Below are 24,457 nucleotides of genomic sequence, written 5' to 3'. Positions count from 1 at the left end.
GTAAAATTATTGAGAAATATTTTAGTTAATAATGGAAATTAATAAATATGCTCACTCTGGTCGGCTATAGACTATATCCTAGAAACGGAGCTAAGGGTGAAATATTAAGTAAAAAGGAAAAGGGGGGGGGGGGGGGTTAGGGGCAGGCTGTTCCGCACGCCGGGTTAGAGGAGGCATTCGGTGGCCCGACAAATTATTGTAGACTACAAAAAATATATATAATTACAGGTGAATACAAAAAATAAAAACCTAGAATATCATACATTGTTAGTGTAACCATTAAAAAAAAACATATTTTACATGGAGATATTTTACTACACAGTTTATAGCAAGATTATTTAAGGGGTAATTTAGGCCCCGCCATCTTGGATTTATTTTTGCCGTGATTCTAATTTTGAACTATTTATGACATTTTTTTTTTTTGGCATTTAAAGGCATAAATCATATCTCCCAGGCCTTTTTAGGGCTTGTTGCGATCACGTATTTACAAGATGTAAGCACCGTGAGGAAATAACTATTATTTGACGCGGGCGACTAAGGGCGCGGTTACACGGGACCCTGAACTACTTCAGGTGAACATGTTTAAGTAAACACGTTTACAAACGCGAAAGTGTGCGGTTACACGGTAGTTGCTGAAAAGTATGTTTAGCTCTAAAACCGATTGTCTACTGTCAACGAATGACTGTGTTGTTGATCTCTATTTTTTAATTGCATCCAGAAAACGCGGGATTTTCTCACTTGTTTATACAGCATTATCAGCAGAAATGAAATGTGTTTACATATTGCTCAATATTTTTTTACAAATCGGGAATTCAAACATGCACAGTAAAATTTTTAAACTTATTTTTTATTATTTTTTGAGCGAGAGTACCTATCTCAGTTTTAAGAAAATTAAGGTCAGGATAAATTAAAAAATATGTATAATTATCTGTTGGTTTTTTTGTTGCATTCGGTAAAATATTACTCGAACTTGTGCCAGAAACACTTTCCATCTAGAATTTCTGCAAAAGACTGTTTATATTCTAACCAGCCAATCAGAGGCTAATGTAGAAGATATGTCGATCTGAACTACTTTGCCAACCTGTTTAAGTTAAATGAGAAATGGCCTCAAACGAAACATGTTCAGACTGTGTGTAACCGCACTCAACAGCTGAACATGTTCACCTGAAGTAGTTCAGACTCCCGTGTAACCGCGCCCTAAAACTGTCATTAAGACCACGCCAGTTCACAAGTGTTTACTTCGGCAATTAGTCAAAGTCAAGTCCTATGCCAAGTGAAATAAAAAGAATATGCATATATCACGGAAGCTTTATTGCAGGCGGTATCAAAAAAAATTGCAAGATGGTAAGAAGAGAGAGAAGAGAGCTAATATCAAAGTAAAAAAAATGGTTGTCTGTAAAGTCGGTTTACGGACGATAGTTTAACGTGACGTCATAACAAAACATTGATGAAATGATTGCATACTTTTATGAATAAAATTGAATCATTTTATTTTAATAATAAAAGAAGAAATACTTGAAATTATACTAGTAATCAGATTTTAAAATGCACGAATAATTAACCTTTACTGCCGAAATTGTTGTTGTAATAAGCAATGAAAACCACATTAACTTTTCACTTCACTTTATAAACAGTCGACGAAATAGTTCACGTGTAGATGACTTGTAATTAATTTTAAAAACTTGCGTTAGCTATAAAGTTTTAATATAATTATGAACAAGTTTTCATATAAATAAACTGTAATCAAATATCTATCATCAATTATATGAAACACCATAATTTTTTAGTCAATTGCAACATAACCTACTATTACTGCACTCGCCGACAGCGTAACGGAACACAGCGTAACGGAACAATGAGCGTAACGGGACACAGCGTAACGGAACAATGTGCGTAACGGGACACTTTTTCGTGCGTGCAGCCGGCGTTCATCGATTTATTAGACGTTGCCACGTCAAAAAAATTCGAAATTGCAAGATGGGAAGAAGAGAGAGAAGAGCGCTAATAGCAAAGGAAACACCTAGATACGTCCCTGGCCAGACCTCGTCTGCTCAGGAGAGACCTTGAAACCGCCTGTGCTAACGGCTAACGGAGTACGTTATCTGCAAAGCGCTCGGCATTTCTACAAGTTCGGCGTTCGTTGGCTTCGAGCCATGCAAGACGATTGTTACAACACGAAGCGCCAGACACGTGCGTACACTGTAAATTTCTTTTTCTAGATGGAACAGAATTACTCATGTAAAAAGACAGGTATTTGTTAAAAAATATACACATTTACACGAAAACAACTAAATACCTGCAAAATAGCGTTCACAGTGATACTGGGTTCGGATTCTTACCCGGGTGTATATATTTATGCTTTGTGTTCTCTGAATAGCTTTCCAGTATTTACTGCGCACATTAATAAGCATAATAAAACAAAATGAGATCAAATTACTGAATATTCGTTTATCCTTTCCATGGTTTAAAAATATCATGCTTGAGTGAAACATTCATTTATAATATGAAATTATGCGCCAATTTTCGTAGTTAATACTCGGTATTATCTCGAAAAAAAAAGTAGGCTATATCACATGTAAAAAAATAACCATAGCCACGTGTTTTACAACTTACAGTATATTTCTTGTAGTATTACAAACTTTTTCTTGGCAACTGGTTTCCAAAGGAATGTTTAAGTACACGTACAGACTTTTTTTTTTGCTGTGTACCTACTCGAGTCCGTTTCCCCTCCCTCCTACCCCGGCGTGGATTTGCATTGTGAAAGTGGTTGCGGTTTTTTTTTTTTTGTTGGCATGTTTATCAAAAAAAGACACCTTCCCTCGTCGGAGTGCAAGCTCGCTTACCGAACCAATAGCATACACACAGTACGTTGCGCAACTCCATTGCGTCAACTCAGCAAATAACAACACATGTGCTCTGTTAGAAAATATATTTTTTTTTCTAAGTTCCTTTCAAGGCAAATTAATGTCCTGTATAAGCTTTTAATATTTTACACTGGCCTGTTCTCCGTTCGGTTAAGTATTTATCTTTGCTGTCCACTGATGAGGTTTTTCTACGAGACATCCAGTGTGAACTAGCAATGACAAGCGTCCATGAAATATTTATAAATAAGAATTTATAACTGATGCAAGAAATCTCTCTCAAGTTCGTTCCATTAAAAAAAGAGCTAAATGCATTTAAATCAAAGAAAAATTAAATAAATTGTAATGTGAACGTTTAAATCTAATATAATCTTGTAATAAATAATTTTACAGTAGTTATGTACAAAACAATTCTTTGTAAATTTGAAAAATATATCTTATACCTAATATAAATAATGTTTTATTTGAATGTTGGTTAATTGTTATCTTTCAAAACACAGAGGCAAATAAAAAAAACAGTGGATAAAAATTCATGAAAAAGTTAATGGTAATATGTACCTATAAATGTGTGTTACACAGTACGGCCCGCATTTCTTCAACTGACGAAACATTTATACATCGATTAAAAAAATTAAAAAAAAAACTTGAATACCACTGGTCTGCACTTAGAAGACAGTTTATATAATTGTAATATTTCAAAAAACGAAGACAAATAAAAATAATTAAATAAAAATTCATGAAAAAGTTAATGGTAATATGTACCTATAAATGTGTGTTACACAGTACGGCCCGTGATTCGTCAACTGACAAAACATTTCTACGTCGATTAAAAAAAAAAAAAAAAAATTGAAGACCACTGGTTTGCACTTAGAAGACGGGAAGCCTTCTTTTCACAGACGAGAGAGCCAAACGCCCGATCGTGCATCTTCGGGGTTTATTTCTTTTGGACAGCTCATGATAACTAATTGTCAATTCGGTTATGTTAGCTACATTATAAATACTTCAAAACATTGTGGACGGTTGATTTGGTTAGGATAGCTACATTAAAGATACTGTGAAATCATGTAAACGGTTTCCTAGCCCTGGATAGCTACATATTAAAAAAGTTATTTGCTAAGCAACCTTCGGGGAACTTCGGGTGTGGCTCTCTCGTCTGTGAAATGATGGCTTCCCTTAGAAGACACGTCAGTTTTATCGCGACCGCGTCGCGACCGACAAACGCAGTCGGCCAGGTCGCGTCGCGCACCTGGCAGCCATTACGCAACCCGGCGACCTGCGAAGAACGGCGCCGAACTGGCCCGACATATTGCGCAACTCAGCAGAGCTGCAGAGCTCTCGTCAGCGGACTGAACGAACTGGAAGCAACATTTACCACAAGGGCAGAGGGAAGAAGGGGGACAGAAACTAATGGCTTCACTCCTCTCTTACTATTTATCCACAAAAAAAAAAAAATTCTGTATCCATACTAATAGATTCCTTCCGAAACCAGTTACCAACAAATAGTTTGTAATACTACAACAACAAATAATGTACCCCTGTAGAACACACGGCTATGATCATTTTTTTGCATATATGAAATAACGTTTGTCGAGATACCATGCGGCATAATTTTATATTTTAATTAACGTTTCATTCAAGTATATTTTTTTTTCTAAACACCAGTTACCTCCAGTTTTGTGACTGTGGTGCCTAGTCATGTAGTTTCGTGGCCAGTCCTCAACTTTTGAGACTTTTGTGACCAGTCCTCCATTATCGTGACTATCGTGACCAGAACCTACATTTTTTTTGTGTACCGTCGACACCGGTCCTCTGGTTTCATTAATTTCGAGGCCAGTTCCTCAATTTTTGTAACTTTAGTGACATGTCCTCCATATAAATTTCGTGACTATTTCTAGATTTTTCGTGACTGTCGACACCAGTCCTCCAGTTTCATTAATTTGGTGATCGGTCCTCAATTTTCGTGACTTTCGTGACCAATGTCCTCCAGTTTCGTGACCAATGTCCTCCAGTTTCGTGACCTGGAAACATCCTGTAGACGGTCCTTTTGACTTTCCCGGCACGTGTTTTCCCGCCGCGACTTTTACCGCGACGTCTTGCGCCGGCGCCGTCGCCCCCCCCCCCCCCCCCCCCGGCGCGGGCGGAAGCGGGGGCTGCCATTATGCCTGAATTACTGCGCTATTTAAAAACACACACCTTCTGGTTCCTCGCGCGGGCGCCACGGGGGCACCCCCCCCCCTCCCCCAGGTCTCCCCGGGACTACGCCCCGACCCCCGACCCCTGACAAGTTCCAGACTGTGTCGCGCTACTCCTGTATCTTCGTTACTGCTAGGGGCCGGTGTTACACGCGAATATATATCTGAACGCTCATTAGACTGCAACAAGTTATGGCCGTGCCAGCGATTTCTCCCTTGTAATTGCAGGTCGTCAGCATCAGTAAAGACAACAACAACAAAAATAAAAAGAGATTCATCCCCGTGATATGGCTAAAAATTCTAACACCGATACGTTAGTCCTGCTTCTGCAGTTAGCTCACGGTGTAAGGCCCTGCCACAAAAAATAATAATTATGAAGCTAAATATTCACGGAAAACAAGACTGAATCAGCTGATGTACAAACGGAACCAACGATGAATTGTTTTCTAAGAATATTTATCTTCAATTTTTTTTTCCTGAATTTTTCCATGACAAGCAGTGGGAAACTGCAATGGCGTATGTCCAAAAAAACTGCATTATATCAAAATTCCCCCATTGCATAAATCATTCAAATGACGTTACCATATTCTGGCCTGCATGCATGCAATCAGCAAATGCACATATAAAGTTTTCCATAAAAGATAGTTTGACAAGAAACCAGTTTCACAGTCACGCTTTTGCAAGCGCAGCAGCCCCCCCCCCCCCTTAATTGAGGGGGAACTATTCCTATGTTCCTGGTGATTGCTGAACGTTTTGGCGTGTTACATCTCTTGCGCCATTGCTAGGGACAGGAAAAACTCGCGAATTCAATTACCTACAGAATAGACTCCAAGATCCTCTATGCACTCGGACAAATTACATCTGCTCATTGGCTACTGACTCGTCGTGACACCTATTAACTAGAATACTTTTGATTCGATACTTTTTTCGTTGAGGATTAATTATTCATTTGCTCTATTTGAGTCCTTCAGACAATATGTGGTCCAATCATTGAAGCGGCAAAAAAGTTATTAAACACATTTTGATTCTAGCCCTATCGCGAAATGAAACCACGAATTTTTTTTTTCGGTCTCTTGCGTCATTGCTAGAGACCGGAAAAATTCGTGGGTTCATTTCCGTGATATGCTAAAATTCAAATGATTATACCGTTGTGCTGCTTCTGCTATTTGTTCGCTGTTAATATGTAGGACTCCTGGCCAATTAGAGACTATCAATTAAAAGAAGAATCCATTCACAAGTTACCCACTTGAGAAGCTCTCAAAATTCAGTACCCAATGAACGGGCGCCGTTTGCCCGAGTAACCAAAAGGATCGTGTAATCTATCCTGGAGGTCATTGAACTCGCGAATTTTTCCGGTCTCTTGCGTCATTGCTAGAGACCGGAAGAATTCGCGATTTCAATGACCTGTAGGATATAATCCATGATCCTCTATGCACACGGGAAAATTACATCTGCTCACTGGCTCGTGTCACCTGTTAATTGGGACGCTAGTGATTCGATACTTCTTTTGTTGAAAGTTTATCATTGGCCGAGTGTCATTCAGATAAACTGTGGCCCAATAACTGATGCATAGAGACCTGCAAAATTCGCGGATTCATTTCGTGATATGCTACAATTCAAATAATTATACCTTAGCGCTGCTTCTGCAATTGGTTCACTGTTAATCTGGAGGACTGAGGGCCAATTAGAGACCCTCACTCAAAGAAGTGTCGAATCACAGACACTCAGTCGAGACGACTCACAAGTCAGCAGCCAATGAACAGGTAGCATTTGCCCGAGTGTGCAGAGTGAAGTCGAGTCTATCCTGGAGGTCATTGAATCCGCGAATTTTGCAGGTCTCTACTGATGCAGTAAAAAGGCAAACGTATTTTGATTGTAGCCTATCGCGAAATGAATCCGCGAATTTTCCCGGTCTCTTGCGTCATTGCGTTTGTTCGCGAACCCGCGGCCCGAGGACCGACGCGACGTGTCGCGACCCCGCCGCGGCCGTCGAGTGACGGGGGCTGACGGGGGCTGACGGGGGACCCGCGGGTCGCAACTCGCTCGCCCGGGCGGCGGCGGCAAACTGCGCGAACGAGGCTTGATGGACCCGAATTGGTTTGTTTGTCCTCGGCGACTGCGGCCCACAGCTGTGCGGCCCGCGCTTGTGTCCCGAGACGCGGGGGGTTCGCGCGCAGACACGTACACGCGGGGATGTCGCGCATTTCGTTTGGTCGCGAGCTACAGCCGGTCTCGCTCTTAGATTGCACTGCAGAGCAAATGGAACCCAATGTTTGCCAGACTGATACCTAGGGACATGCATATTTCGCGAAAAGATTCCCAGACTAGCTGAAAGTTAAAACACTGTAGCATCGTCTGTGTTTAGTAATTGGTAGAGACCGGAAAAATTTGCGGATTCATTTCGCGATATGCTAACATGCAAATAATTGTACCTTCATGCAACTTCTGCTATTGGTTCACTGTTAACCTGGAGGACTGTGGGCCAACTATAGACCCTCAGTCAAAGCAGTATCGAATCACAAGTATCCCAGTTGAAACGCCTCACAAGTCAGTAGCCAATGGAGAGGTGACGTTTTCCCGAGTATGCACAGGATCGTGGAATCTATCCTGAAGGTCATTGAATCCGCGAATTTTTCCAGTCCCTAGTAATTGGGTGAGTTTCTTTCAGGTACACGTCGGTTGTTACAACACCAATCACAGTAATTCAGTGCGGTAGCAAACGCGTCCTGAGTGGCTCGGTCGAACAAGGCAACGATTTCTCTCGTAGAAGGCCTCCAATCACAAGGAAGAAACCACAGGTGCGGGTATACCTTGTTGCAGTCTAATAAGTGTTCAGATCTTTTCGCGAAAAATGCTTGCCCCAAGTGATAGGCTAGAATCAATCAAAATGCGTTTAACTTTCTGCTGCTTCAGTATCGGACCACAGTTTGCCTGCAGGACTCTGAGCCAATGAATAAACCTTGACGAAAGAAGTTCCAAATCACAAGCCTTCCAGTTGACAGTTCTCACGCGTCAGTAGCCAATGAGCAGATGCGATTTTTCCGAGTACATGTAGGATCGTGGAGTCTATCCTAGGAGGTCATTGAAACCGCGAATTTTTCAAGTCCCTACTGATACCATTATAAGATTATTATAAATTATATAATATTATTATTTTGTATACTGTCTATAAAGACAACAAGAAACTGTAGTTCCAAAAATCGCAATCCAAATTTTACTCTTAAAAATTAAATTTTTCCTTTAATGCATTTTTTTTAAATCATAAACCTGTGTCTAAAACTGCTGTGCTGTTTGCATCTATCTGGCAACAGAGCACCCACAAACAAAGACAGCGCTAATAGCAGATATTGTGCATTAGAAGTGCCCATTAAAATGCACACTGCAAACTAACGATGATACAACTCATACCGATTGATTAAGTGAGTATAGTGGACGTTTCGTAACCATCGATACAATTGTAACAGCAAAAATCCTAGTGATAGCAGCACCATCGCAAAAAAAAATTAAATTTTTAATGTACCTTTAAAGTTGCGATTATATCTTGTTATGGCCATTAAAGTGTACAGAATGTATTCCAAGAATGTTTCGCTATCATAAAGTTTCATTTGGCACACCAACAAGCTTGGTACGTCCCTCGGTGATCACAAAAATGACTATATACGAGTTAATGGCACCAGGCTTGGTCCGCCATCTTGAAGAAATCAAGGAAAAAGTTATTTCTGTGCATGCGCGAAATTTGAGCGACGGATTGGTTTCTAAAAAATAAGGGACTGCCTGTGTTCCGTCGTGAACTAGGAATACAGTTAGGGTACATGTGTAGCATAATTCAAAACCAAAACTTTTTTTTTGCCTTGAAATACCGACCGATGTTTTTTTTTATCCTAGAGTATTTACTATCAAACGAGTCTCTAAATTGATGTTAGAGGTTTTTTTGGTTGTTGTAGCAGTGACGATAAACCCGTTGTTGTCACTTTGTTTTCAGACAGATAATTAGTGAAGTAATTTATCTACAATTAGTCGCGCTGGTAGGTGGTTCTACAATCTAATTAAAAACTTTGCGGTACACTTGCTTGAATACTCTGGGAATTTATGGCTTGAGAAAATACATTAATTTAAATTAACTGGAGACTTTAAACGTTGCACGGAGATTGTCCAACTGTAATTAGAGAAGTCTCGCGACATCTTTTTTTTTCTTTCTCTGACTCATATCCAGGCTGTAAAACTGTACGAACTGTTCTCGTAACGAGCGTGAGGTTGTTTGGAAGACTTCGGTGGTTCTAAAAATAGCAAGCGACTTCCGCCCATTAGACAACTCTTTCGCTTGTGTCGTTACGAATGGGCGTATCTGCGCCGCGAGGGCATGAATGACACAAACTAGTTGCAGCTACCCTCCCTTCATACAGTTAAAAAAAAAAAATGTATTGTTCTAATTTTCGTTTTGGGTCATAGTTAGAGCCACGGAATTTTCGCGCATTCGTTCAGTCGCAAGCTAGAATGCAAACTTCCACACTGTCGCACTGTGTTCATGATTGGACCGCAGTTATCTGGACACGCCCCTCTACGACCGTGAGCCAACGATGTCCAGCTAGGAGAGAAGTAAGCGAATCAGGTAGTGCCAAATAACAATGATAAAAATGTTCTCGCTAAGAAATCAACCAATGGGAAAGTAAACATGGGTCGAGCACACCCATAACTTTGAATTCTATCCTGAGGCCAGAGGAATCCGCGAAATTTCCGGGACTCTAGTCATAGTTAATATGTAGATGGTGTGATTTGTGGTGAAAAGTTTCCCAGATAAGCTGTGTATTAAAACACTTAATCATCGACTGGGTTTTCGTGATTGGCTGGCTTTATTTAAGGTGCACGCCCGCAGCTATTCTGTGCGGAAGCAAACGCGTTCTGAATGACCTTGGCCAGATAAGACTATGGCTTCTCTTGCAGACGGCCGCCAATCACTAAGCAGAAATTACAGGCGCAGACATACCGCATTGCAGTCTAGTAAGAAAACTATGATAATTGATTACGTAGGGACACCTGTATTTCGCGATTTCATATCATGTCAAGGTATTTCACAAAACACTGTAGCTTTTCCTAAGAGTCATGGCAAATTGTGAGGGTGCAGCAGTACGGTGACCACATTCTCATTGGCCCCGTCAAGAGCGGGACGACACCTCTCACCGACCTCAGCCAATAACCACAGGAGAAAAGCTACAGTATTTTGTGAAATACCTTGACACGAAATGTATTCGCAAAATACAGGTGTCCCTATTGATTAGTAACAATAACATGAGATGGTGGAGAAAGTGCTTCAAAGAATCTGTACAGGATGTTTCATTCCTATAGATTATATTGAAAAAACGCGTTTTAGCCATTTCACTCTTATAAAAAAACAGTTAAAAACGAAGAACGTAAACGGAACTACTCGTCCACCCTCAGCGTATTTTTAAATTATTTTTGTAAAAGAAAGCGTGGTTTCTTAAGAATCTCTGCACACCGTATGTGTGGCCAGGTAGGCGGGGACCTCAATATGAATATAAGGATACGATGTTCTCTCCATCGCTCGAATAACATTTCTACTTCTTGAACTTTAGCACAGTGAAAGTAAAAAAAAAAAATTTGAGAATTTCACACGTTTTCATTATAAACATCAAAAGAAGCTGGAGGAAGAAATTAGTTTTACTTTTTTTTTTTTTTTTCAAATTTTAAATTGTATAGAGTCGGCGACGTCTTGTGACTTGCGTGTTTTTTTTTTATGAACTGCCATTTTCTCCTTCAATTTGGTGCGTTCTGCGTTCTTGGTGTAAATGTGAAGTTTTATAAACCTGGCCTTTAGGCATGAACACCGCGTGCATTAAAGGGAGATTAGACCCCGCCATCTTGGATTTTTCCCATATTTTTGGCTATAGTTCGAATTTCTAACTGTTTATCTCCAAATTTTTGGCATGTCAAGGCAAAAATCGTATCTCCCATACCTTCCGTGCCTTTTTTTTTTTGCAACCAGAGATTTACTAACAGTCTCTAGTCCGTTAGCGCCGCGAGGAAAAAAAATTACGCGAGCGACTAGAACTGTCACGTTAACCACACCAGTTTGCTAGAAAATTTCAGCCCGGAAGCTTTATTTGCCAGCGGTATTAAATATATATGAAATGGCAAGAAGGACAGGCATAATCCCTCCTGGGCACCAGATACGCCCGGTGACGTGTTGGCTACGGTCGGCAAGACCACGGCATGGGGACGCACCACAACGCCGAAAATTATAAAGCCGAATGCCAAATTGACTACAACGCCGACAGCTAGAAAACTGCTGTGTACCACAACGCCGAAATACATTAACGCCGAAAAATGTCATTGCAGGACTGCCACAAAGGTTAGGCTAGGTAAGGTTATCACACAAATTCATTCAGTTGTTTTTCATTTTGCTCCTGTGCGCCCCCCCCCCCCTCCCCACAGCAACATTTTTCGGCGTTACTGCATTTCGGCGTTGTGGTACACAGCAGTTTTCTAGCTGTGGGCGTTGCGGTCAAATTGTCATTCGGCGTTATTGTACGTTCGGCGTTTTGGTAACGACCCCCACGGCATCTGGTCTCACTAGAAGGGGGAGGGGGTAGGTTACGGACCCACGACAGCAGAGGAGCAGTGACGCTGGATGCTTGGAAGCAGGGGTCGCGATGAATGAGGGTGAATAGATCCGCTCGGGCCACCCACGATCGCTCGCACTTTGTGCCTGTTTTATAACTGATTGCTGCAGCAAGGACGGCTGTGAGTGGTGCTATATAGTGCCCCGTCCTTTCTTCCTTTCTTTCTGGCGGACACCCGCTTAACATATCGCGGCGGGCGAATGAACCGGATGGTTCCAACTGCCTGGAGTACCATCCAGTTGATTGAGGAAGTCAGAAATTTTTCGGAAGAAAAAAACTTGTTTGATAATTTTATTGAAATAATTATTGAACTGCCATTGTCAAAACTAATTGTTTCATCTGCTTTTTTTTTTTTTACTGGTGCGTAATTTAAAAAAAAAAATTGCTCACAGTACAGCTGCACTAAAAAACAAAAAAAAATGTTAAATGAAATATTTTTTTTTAAATCAAGCCGATTTCCAATTCCAAGAGTCTTGCGTACTTACCGACCACATTAATTTTTTTTTAAACTGTAATTAAGGTAGTGTATTTAAATATCGCATTTTAGTACATTAATCTGTTACCTTATCTTGTTCTTTATCAAAAATATATATACAATTTTTCTTGAATTATATTAGAAATATCTTTACTTTCAAATATAAAAAAAATACTTTATTTTTTAGAGGGTAAAAAACCGACCTGCCATTATTTTAGAATTTTTAACGTCTTAACGACTAATATTTGAATTATAATAACATTTTAATGTAAGAAACTAACAAAAAAATTTATTAAATTTCTCTATCGAAGTTCGTACAGTAATTAGAAAATTATTGTTCATAAGAAAAATGTCATAACATGACAAAATTTCGTTACACTAGCTAAGGATAAGTTCACTTTATACAAATGTCACATTTAAAATAGAGCGCAGTTACTACTGGAAAGATATTGAGGGAACGGTTTCAAATCACTAGTACTGGGACAACACAAACAGCATTAATGCTCGAGTAAGAATCCGAACCCAGAATCACTGCGAACACTATTTTGGAGTGATAACAGTTGTTTTAATGTTACTGTAAAAATAAACAAATATCTGTAGATTTAAATGAATATTTCTATTTCATTTACAAAAAAAAAAATTACAGTCCAAGAAGCCCTTCTTTACCACAGGATGTATGCCTATCTGAACATAAATATTCCTTACCAGTCGAAGTGAAATATAATTAATAGCAATAGCTAGAGACCTGCAAATTCGGGTTATTTCGTGGTACCAGACTAGACTGCACACACTTGTACGTAGACATGTAAATATCTGTTCATTAGTTGTTGACGCGTGTTAGCTTCGGTCCGGGTTGCATGTGGTTGGATAGTATAAATTTTGGTATTTTTTTATTGGTTTCTTGTCCTTTGCAGTGAGTCAAACTACCCATGACCCAATTAAAACACCACTTAAACTTAAAACCGTTTAATATAATATCATTGGTTGCCTATCGTTACGTTTCCGTGCATCGGCAGACGGACAGTGAAACGTACCGTGTTCTCGTGTGTCCGTTTTCACGTTTCACCGCGCGTCTTTGTTGTGGAACAAGGTCTTAAGCGCCCCCCCCCCCCCCCCCCACACAAGCGCGGGCGCGAGAAACAGATGCCTTCCACTTCTCGCCTTCTTTTCGAGGTTCATTTTTTTTAACTCTCCCCCCCCCCCCCCTCATTCTTGTTTCTCCTACTCGCTCAAAAATTTTCCTTTTTTCCATCCGCCCTCACAGCTGCAGGAAACTAGGAGATCCCTCCGCATGTCGCTACGTGTCACCTCCCCTCCCCCTTCTCCCCTTGTGCACAAACAACCCTTCCTTGTGCGTCACGACCAACCACTGCCGCTGCAGCCGTCCGGATGTGGATGTGACTTGGACGTTGGGGTAGAATCCGCGTCCGAGATGTGAAAGTTCAGCCACTCAAAATTTCTGCAAGTTTTTAACCGTGTGGAACGTAATACAAAATATTGAACTGGAACGGGACTTACACACTTAAACCATAAAACGAGAGAGAGAGAGAGAAATATGTTTTAATATTGCAGCAAAGTATCTTTGTTACGTCGCTTCTGATTGTCGAGGCCCCTTTCATTGTTGAGGCGTGCACAGAAAAGACTCAACTCACGGCGGCGAACGTTAAAACGGTTAGTCACAGTCCCAAAAAAAAAAAAAATGACCAAGTTTAAACGAAGAAGAATATTCGGGATAGTTCTTGGAAAGGCATTTGTGCATCGAAGGTTTCCCCTCCCGGCTCGGTGGGTGGGCCGCCGTTCCCCTGCGGTGATTGGTCACGGCTCGCCCTGTGCGTGCGGCAAACTGCGCATGCGCGCGGAGCAGCGCAAACCTCTGATCTAGCGCCTCAGACCACGGAGCGTAAAGCGTAACACCCTCTCATTACAGGAGCTGTGATTACGAGGGTCCGTTCGCTACACTGTCACACAGAAAAAAAAAAATACGTTCCGTGCTTTTACAAAAGATTCCTTTTTGAAACCAGTTCCCGAGAAACAGTTGCGAATACTACTGTGCCATTGTAATGTGGTGGCACTTGCTCAACTTATTTATTTATAATTATTTTTCTTTTTTTTTTTGGCGAACTGGTTTCCACACGTTTTCAGTATTCTATATGGGTATTTGTTAATGGTAATATGTCATTTAAATATTTAAAAGTTAATTCTGAACGAAGTTGTAATAATTATAATTATGTGTAATTTAAATGTTTGAACACATCAAGTTTTTTTTATTGTGTCAATGTATTTTTTTGAATCTATTATGAATAATGTGTTTACAATTTAATTATTATAGTAAATATGTGAAGGCATATTTAAGAAATTATAGTCAATCTTTTTTGTAATAGAATTAATGCTCCAGTAATAATCGATCTTTTGTTGTTTTAAAAAAGTACTCTCTACGAGTGCCATGTTCAATGTCCTTCTTCGTCTTGCTCATACAGACCACAAACGGTCTTTTCCAGCACCTTGACGCCATGTTGTAGTAACGCCAAAATTCTTTATTGTGTGATTTTAAGCTTTTAAGATGCATTAAGCATCTTCAACCGCACTAAGTGGTAAGTTTTGTTGTATTATTTCTTAAGAACGTAGGGAAATGTTTGTAGCACCGGGCGTGTTAATATTCTTTGTTATTTTTATGTTAATTAGCGGTTCCACGATACCGGCCATGCGGTAAACTTGAACCAACTTGTGCTGTGGTGTTGGGGCCTGTCCTCGGCAGCCCGGAAGCAAAATGAAGTGACCGCACCTAATTCAGGAAAGCCGACGGCTGGCTATTTTATTATTTTTGGCATGAATTACTAACCTTTTTTTTTATCAACTCTACCTATGTGAAAATTTCGTGGACTTAACCTCATCGGACTTCTCGTCAAACTTGTCTTCTCTTCTATTTTAAAGAAATTTATTTGAACCAACGCAACGTTTTATTTAATATATAATTTTCAAACAACGAAATAATGTAACATGGACTAAAGATATTTTGATAAGCAAACAAAAAAAATATGTTTTGTAAGAAATTCATCATGTAATAATTGTGAGAAAATTAAAAAGGGGCCTCTGTTAAGATAAAACTTAAATATAATAAAATCAGTATTATGTTAACGAAAGAATTTAAAATCCAATTGATATTACAAAGTCAAGGTGTAATTTAAAATAATTTTCACAAATAAATTATTTATCTGAAATTTTCCTTTTTTTTTTTTAATCATTGAGTAATACTCTTATTGGTGTATTGTAAGTGTGCATGACCAGTCAGCCCTGATGATACTCAAACTAACCTCTCCGCACACCAAAACACTTCATGAGCCTTGGTCCACGAGCTTTCAGCATCCGCCTGCCTCTGTTCATAACCTAAAAATTTGTGAAGGGAGGTAAGGTGTGGTGCACTACAAGAACTAACTTTTGTACAATACATGGTTATTTTTTGCATACATGAAATACGTGTTTAGAGTTAATAATAATGAGAATTTCTTTCGACAATTGGCGCATAATTTTATATTTTTATTGATCTTTGATTCAAGCATTTATTTTACCATGGAAACGATAATTGATTATTCAACTATTGAACTTTATTTTGTTGCATTATGCTTATTAATTGCGCAGTTAATACTTTTTCAATCGTTTAACTTTCAGGAAATTAAAACTATATACAGAGCATACTTTTTGCATAATTAGCTGCCAAAGTTACATTTTTAACGTTTTTGGGTTGTAAAAATAAGGAGAATTTAATTTATTGCAGAACTGAAACTTTTTAGGTTTAACTGCAAAGCCGTTGACTACTTCATGATATGGTTTGAATTTCTATCACAAAAACTCATTTCATGTTTCTTGGCTGTCAAAGTCGTAACAAATTTGAGAACTTTGAAAGCCAGGAAAAATTAATTAATATTTTCTGAAAGAAATTCAAACCATTTCTTGAAATAGTCAGTGGGATTGCAGTTAAACCTAAAAAGTTTCAGTTCTGCAATAAATTAAATTCTCCTTATTTTTACAAGCCAAAAACGTTAAAAATGTAATTTTGGCAGCTATCTATGCAAAAAGTATGCGCTGTATATATTTTTCATTCCGTGGAAGTTAAACAATTGAAAAAGTCTACAAGTTTATCTGTAATTACTGTAAATATAAAATCTTGACCTGAAATGGGAGCCACCCCCTTAACTTCGGCTGCTGGTTCATCACGACAAATTAAGTTTAAAACATGTATACGATTTATGGTCTAAAGTACTTCCCAAGGCTAGTACACGTCTTTGAAGATGGAGATGAACAGAACATTTTTATTGTAAATAATAGATTAAGTATTTAAGATGGAACACACAAACGTCTGGATTATGTTTAATTGAACGAAGTTCTACAACCACAGCAAATTTTGTTGCTGTAGCAAAATTATTTCGTTGAAATAATTTCGGGATAGTAACACGTCACACAAATATGTGGAAAATAAAGTTGGATAATTGGTGTGTTGACAATAGACATGTGCATGAAATAAACCCAGCCAACCATGAGATAAACCCAATGCCACAATGTTTTAACACACAGCTGTTCTGGAAATCTTTTTGCGAAAAATTCATGTGCCTAAAGCCAGGTTTACGAACCACGCAAGGAATGCAACTACGCAAAAACGAAACACGCAAATAAAAGGCGAATTTTCTAATAAAAAAATATTTATCATTACGCACGATGGTCGAGAGAATAAATAGAACGTTAGGCTTACAATACATAAGTCGTGGGTTCGGTACTCCACTTAATATGATGCAGGTGTGTATAAGGTCACTACACAGTGATAAAAATTATACATTGAATAACATACGTAACTTGCATTAACAAGAAAAAAAATGGCTGACATTTGAGTGAAATCGCACAAACATCTCAAGTTTAAATTTAAAGTAAAAATACACCAGATGCGATGGTAAAGTTCCAAATAGTATTTTACTTAAGCAGTAGAATAAAAATTCACCAATACGTGTAGGTGTAAAAATTTTTTTGACGAGACGTCTAATAAATCGATGAACGCCGGCTGCACACACTAAAAAGTGTCCCGTTACGCACATTGTCTCGTTACGCTCATTGTACGCTTGCTCCGCATTTATCTCTCTTCCACTCGATTGGCCTATGAATCTACTACTATTACATTAAATAGGTTAAGGCGGGCTTTTCAAAAGTAGCTTTTAAATTTAGTACTTTAACTAAACTATCATTTCATCAATGTTTTGTTATGACGTTGTCACGTTAAACTATCGTCCGTAAATCGATTTTACAGACAACCATTTTTTAATAGTGTGCCACTCAACAATGTGATAATTTTTTTCACCGGTAATGACGTACGAATGTTCAGAGGAGCCAGGCATAGATTGAGGAACAAAAGGTGCAGCATCGATCGCTGAATCACCTTCGAGAAGGTAAGGAGTTCAAAGAAAGTACCCTACATAGCAACTGGCCGCTTTACCGAGAAAATGGCACATGGCGCCCGACTCGGGTTGAGGTTAGGTTGAGACGTCTGGGCTCAGCAGATCACGAGCGAACCTCTAACCTCAAATCTCGTGGGAGGGTGGTTGTGCAACTAATGAAACTACGTCACACGTCCTTCATGAAAACAGACCTTCGACAATCCGCCAACAAAGAAAACCAATTAGATTACAGTGGAACTTTAGAGTACTTAGCCTCAATTGTTAAAGTAGGTAGTCTTAAACTAAACAAACATTTCATTATTTTTAAATTGTATGCACGTAAACGTACTAACTGAAGGCCAAATATAAAAGCATTTTATAAGAAAAGTGGAGATAACAAGCAGGATTATAATACATGAAAATTATAGTTTTTTTTTAAATGTATGTGATAGGGATTCTGTACAGTAATTATTTTTACAGAATGCCACTATCAATAACGTATAAATTAGGAGCATCGGCGCACACTGACGTTATTTAGGTTTCCACCAAATTCTGATTGAAACCATAAAAACACTTGGCTAAAGAATAATTAATTATATATAAATTCCAAATTATGATAATCACATCACATATATGAAAGTACTACGCAAGTCTTCACGCCAGGATAATTTGATAAAATTGTTGTATTAAAAACAAGCGTCATTGTGAAAAAAAAAATTCAAAATTTTTTCAACCTCTAACTTAAGATACTTCTGCTTGATATTTTAGAATACTTAGGCTTTGAATGTTTAAAGTGGGCATTCGGTAACTTTTATAGATAATATTCATTGCTTTTACTCACCACTAGAGCTAAAAAATAAGTTTTAAAAAATTCTCAAAATACGAGCTGTTCGCCTCCGCTATCTCACTAGTTATCGATCCTCTAAATTAACATACCCACGAAACCTAACGAAAATCATTGGTTTAAACATTTAATTCTGAAGCAAAAAATATTTTTTTTTTCATTTAAATTTGTCCGGGGACAAAAAACAAAAGTTATAACGAGCGTGATAACCGCGAACTACGTATGCAATCGATTGTACCACTTACGCACACAAATAATAATAATTTTAAAAAAACACCAATAGATTAACAACTTGGAAGCGCGCACACACAGAGCTTGTCACAAACGATAATTTTTTCGCGACGTTATAGAAGGCCGGGGTTCCCGACGCGCATGCGCGGTTGAAGGCGCGCGCATGCGCAAACAAGCGAAGCGCGCGAGCGGGACGGCTCCGTCGCGCGCACTGACACACACAAGCCGGCGAGAGTCACGTGGTGGCGAACTGGCTTCCCCCTCCCTTCCGCTCAAGAGGCCTTTCACACCCCTTCCCCTTCCCGCTGTATCACGACGGAACTTCTCTCATCCTCCCCGCCCGGAGAAACAAACACGCGGTCACCTGCAATGACGTCACGTGCTTGAAGGCCGCGGCGCCGCTGCTTGACATCATGGCGCCAGGGTTGAGGGGGACGTGCCATTATTACGGTGCTTGTACCGTAATTCAAAGTATGACACCGCAACAGGTTTTTTTTTTTTTTGACGTGACAACGTCTAATAAATCGATGAACGCCGGCTGCACGCACGAAAAAGGATGACTCGTTGTCCCGTTACGCACATTGTCCCGTTACGCTCATTGTACGCTTGCGCCGCATCTATCTCTCTTCCACTCGATTGGAACAACCATTGATTTGAATTTTTCGAGGCACATTAAACTTGAAACACTCCCATTCGTTTCCTACTTTTCCTATCATCGTCCTATCCTTAACAGAATAACACAGATTGGAAGAAGTTAAATAGCTAACATGTATAAAAGTTATAGTTGAAATAATATCTTCGTTAAAATATTAAACATATTTGAATTAATGAGAGCAAATAAAAGTAAATCTATCAATTAAATTGTAGATTTCATTTCACTCCTTCTTTGTATCAATACAAAATAGTGATAATTCAATAAAAATGATTCAATTTTATTCATAAAAGTATGCAATCATTTCATCATTTTTTTGTTATGACGTCACGTTAAACTATCGTCCGTAAACCGACTTTACAGACAACCAATTTTTTTTTTTAATTTTAAGAACTACTTTATAAACTTTTACAGGAGAACATACACAAAATGTTTTATTGCTATGACTGATGTATAACATGTTAGTTCTCGGTATAGGCATTTGGTAGGAGTGATTTCGTGAATAGAACGTTAAGTCACGTGGAACGGAAATGTATGACCACGGTACTGCCAACTGTGGCGGACGGCGCGAACAAAAAGTTCACAAAGCCAAAGGGAAACTATGGGATTACATGTTTGGTGAAATTTAACAAGATGGGCAGTATTTTAATGAAAGTCCTTGTCGAAAATCAGGTCCGAGCAGGTGTTTAGAATAGTTTTTTTTTTTCAAGGTTTTCTTCCGCTTTTATCGGAGTCATTTTATTATATACGTAGTTTAAAAAAAAAAACCGGTCTTCCAGTCAAATAATTCAAAAGTCGCTGAACCTGCTCCCGGCAGCGAATTCTAGCGACGTGTGCGGAAACTACGTGTGATTCGCTTTAGCAAATGTAGTTGAAAACACAATTTGCGTATACAAATATCACGGTCGGCTTTAATTTTTAAACAATAATTCTTCGTTAAATTTAGTGTCCGAGTTTTGCATTATAAGTGTATTTGCAACGTGAGAACATATGAATTTGCTGGTTACCGAGGTTATAAGTTACACGTCTCTGACGAGAACTGAAAGACTCGGTCGCCATTTTTTTTTCTTTCTATTCACATGGGGTCGTTACCACAACGCTGAAATACCACAACGCCGAACGTACAATAACGCCGAATACCATAACGCCGAATGCCAAATTGACCGCAATGCCGACAGCTAGAAAACTATACTGTGTACCACAACGCCGAAAAATGTTGCTACAGGGAGGGGACCACAGGAGCAAAATGAAAAACAACTGAATGAATTTCTGTGCTAACCTTACCTAACCTAACCTTTGTGGCAGTCCTGCAATGACATTTTTCGGGGTTAATGTATTTCGGCGTTGTGGTAATTGGGCGTTGTGGTACACAGCAGTTTTCTAGCTGTCGGCGTTGTGGTCAATTTGGCATTTCGGCGTTATGGTTTTCGGCGTTATTGTACGTTCAGCGTTGTGGTGCGTCCCATTCAAATGTTATACAGTTCAGTGCAAAAGAAAGCGCACATCTCGAAGCGGAATTAAAAAGAAATGGCACAACGTTTTGATGTGACACCCTTAAAATATACCATAGATGGTGATATAACCCAGGAAAATGTGTCTTAATTTTCATTACGCCTTGTTTGTGTATGCAGAATGAATTACCTTACTCGCTCTGACCGGAAAGAGAAACTTTTGCGGCTCTGGAATAGGCCAATAAGAACGCAGCTGATGCATTGCAGCACGTCTATGATTCGTCTTAATGTAAATAAGGCATTTCGAGAATATTTATCACGACTAAGATATGGCACGAAGACGCTACAGTGTCTAGTAAACGTCTTCACAAAAAAAACTCTTATCGGTAAATCATTAATTGTTACTATAACAATAATTGAGCCACGCGAACCGTTTGCAGGGAGTGTAAACAATGTTATGCGGGTTCAGTGACCTCTAGGGTATATTCCACAGTTATTTATATAGGTCTACTCAAGGTGACGTCCCCTATTTTTATTGGCTGCCGACTTTTAGGCGTCTCAGCTAGGTTGCTTTATGTTTCGATAATTCTTCGGTCGAACATTTGTCATTAGCCACAGAGTCTTCCAGGTCAGCTGTGAGCCAAACGCAGCGGAAGCAGCGAAGAAGTCGCAACTAATGAGCACAGAGCGTGTTCCGCCCTTAGACCTAAGCATAACTACGCAGTCACGCATCTATACAGTGTCTCACTCTTAGTTTGCAGTACAGAGTAAATTGCGTCTACTGTTGCCAGATTGATACCACCCGCCTTGTTAACATTGGAAAAAATTAATTTGTATACAATTTTTAATTAATTATAATAATTTTTTATATATTTTTTTAATTTTACGATTTGTTGATTTTTATAAAACCATATAATAGTGTATATTGAAAGTATACGAATACTAAAATCTAAAATGCTAGTAAATACGAATTATTTGCAGCTACGGTCACTATTAATAACAAGAGATATTGCTCAAACAGAGCAAACATTTTTAATATTTAAATATATAAAAAAATTCGTTGACAAAAAAGATTGAAACCAATATGATTTTTTTTTCAGTTAGCAGAAAAAAAATAGTTTATTAGATATAAGAAATTAATTTCCGATATTCTTAATTAATTTTTTCATTATGAAATGAGAAGAGTGCAAAGAGAGAGAGAGAGAGCAATACTAAGGATGATTCACGCTGTGGTGATGCACGTTAACCCCACTCGAAGATACAAGACGTTATATCTTGCCTGAAAAGTGAAGCGTAAAACGCCAACATTATGTACATGAGGATGGAGCTTAATTTAGAGGGGGGGAGGGGGGAAGAAAAAAAGTTGTACAAGAAAATCTACGAAAAAATTCGGATGAGCCAAGAAAAGTACGAAAACACTGGAGACTTGAAGAAACATCTCAGAACCATAGCCAATGTACACAATTTAGATTAAAATTTCAACACTGGCAATGCGTATTCACGTTGATTTTAAATATTAGTAATAAAAAAACAAAAAAAAAAAACAAAGACAAAAAAATTGATAGAACGTTGATTTTAATTATTAGTAATAAAAAACCAAACACAAAAATTTATTGATAGAACGTTGATTAGAAATATTAGTAATAAAAAAACCAGAGACAAATAAAAAAAATTGATTTTTAACACGCCAAAGTAGGTTTGACTTAAAAGGGAGAGAAGTGAAAGCCGCCCCCCCCCCCCCCAACCCACAATTTCTTTATCTCCTGATTTTCGGTGAGGAGATGATTTTTAGCTGTCCGGAATCGTCACTGGACGTGTGTTTGTCGTTGAGATTACGTTTATCTGCTTGCCGGAATTGTCCCGACACCGACCTCGCCGCTGGTCACACGGTGTGAGGGGGAGGGGGGGTGAGTCCCCCGACGCAGTGGTGACGCCAAGAGGACGCCTCCCGAGAGACGCTGGCGTCCTCGAGAGCCGACGACGGTCCCCCGGGTCTCGACGTCCTCATCCCCGCGAACAAACATCCTGCTGGGCGTACATTCCTGACGGCGCGGCGTTCCAATTTTTTCGTCGGGCTGGAAATTCACATGCCTACGCCGTAATTTTCAAATGGGATAGAAATTCCCGTGCGAAATTACATCCAGATAATGTTCGCAGGCTTTCACGGCCATTGTCTGAAGTAGCTTGGCCCAGTGGCGTAGCTTAGGTGACTGGCGCCCCTGGCCGGAACTGAAAATGGCGCTCCCTCTTGGATTAAAAGAGAGTGGGGGGGGGGGGGTTTCAGTAACCGCGAAACCGTCGCGGCGCACCCCCCCCCCCCCTCTTGCAATGCTCCGGCGCCCCTGGCGGGGGCTAACCATTCCACCCGCTTGCTACGCCACTGGCTTGGCCTCTGGATTGTAGCCGTGTCCTTGGCGAATAATTCAATAATAATTAATATAATAATAATTATTATTATTATTATTCGCCTAGGACACTGCTACAACCCAGAAGCCAAGCTACTTCAGAAATCACAGATGTTTGTAAAAATTTGTACATTTTTCAATGGAAACAACAACTTACTCATTATCACTTCGGTCCTGATCCGTGTCCGGGAAATTTCGTGATTATTTCTGTCGTCCCAGCACCTCCAATACAGTTTTATTCCCGGATCCCTTTTGGCGAAATAGGTTCGGTCTCACAGTCACTTTAATTTCCTCGTCGTAACCATTACGTATACAGAAGGATTTTTTCCTGTAAATTTTTCCGTGATAGCGCTCTTGCAATTTATGTTTCGACTCAAATTTTTCTTAGCAGAAATGTACTATTATCTAATAGCGGCAAAAACAAGTTGTGATACCAAATCATGTGTAACACGCCGAAGGATGTAACCTTGTTATTAAAGCCAAAGAGTCTATCCTGGAGTGAAATTAATCCACAAAATTTTCGCGTTTCTCTTCGTAGCTTACAATCGACCAATGAGTCTATCCTGGAGTGAAATTAATCCACAAAATTTTCGCGTTTCTCTTCGTAGCTTACAATCGACCAATGAGTCTATCCTGGAGTGAAATTAATCCACAAAATTTTCGCGTTTCTCTTCGTAGCTTACAATCGACCAATGAGTCTATCCTGGAGTGAAATTAATCCACAAAATTTTCGCGTTTCTCTTCGTAGCTTACAATCGACCAATGAGTCTATCCTGGAGTGAAATTAATCCACAAAATTTTCGCGTTTCTCTTCGTAGCTTACAATCGACCAATGAGTCTATCCTGGAGTGAAATTAATCCACAAAATTTTCGCGTTTCTCTTCGTAGCTTACAATCGACCAATGAGTCTATCCTGGAGTGAAATTAATCCACAAAATTTTCGCGTTTCTCTTCGTAGCTTACAATCGACCAATGAGTCTATCCTGGAGTGAAATTAATCCACAAAATTTTCGCGTTTCTCTTCGTAGCTTACAATCGACCAATGAGTCTATCCTGGAGTGAAATTAATCCACAAAATTTTCGCGTTTCTCTTCGTAGCTTACAATCGACCAATGAGTCTATCCTGGAGTGAAATTAATCCACAAAATTTTCGCGTTTCTCTTCGTAGCTTACAATCGACCAATGAGTCTATCCTGGAGTGAAATTAATCCACAAAATTTTCGCGTTTCTCTTCGTAGCTTACAATCGACCAATGAGTCTATCCTGGAGTGAAATTAATCCACAAAATTTT

The 24,457-nt window shown here is 39.3% G+C and overlaps 1 protein-coding gene across 1 annotated transcript in view; it reads right to left on the bottom strand.

Moving 5' to 3' along the window:
- LOC134537600 (breast cancer anti-estrogen resistance protein 3 homolog) overlaps positions 1-18,859 on the bottom strand; it is a 177,637-nt gene extending 158,778 nt beyond the window's left edge. Inside the window, exon 1 of the mRNA XM_063378196.1 lies at positions 18,425-18,859. The gene's annotated coding sequence lies outside the window, so the exon portion shown is untranslated. The remainder of the gene's footprint in view (positions 1-18,424) is intronic.
- Positions 18,860-24,457: the final 5,598 nt, after the last annotated feature.

The sequence above is a fragment of the Bacillus rossius genome, chromosome 12 (genome assembly GCF_032445375.1).
Source record: "Bacillus rossius redtenbacheri isolate Brsri chromosome 12, Brsri_v3, whole genome shotgun sequence".
Taxonomy (NCBI): Eukaryota; Metazoa; Arthropoda; class Insecta; order Phasmatodea; family Bacillidae; genus Bacillus; species Bacillus rossius.
Note: the sequence above shows the minus strand (reverse complement) of the source record. Positions and strands in the feature narration are given on the sequence as shown.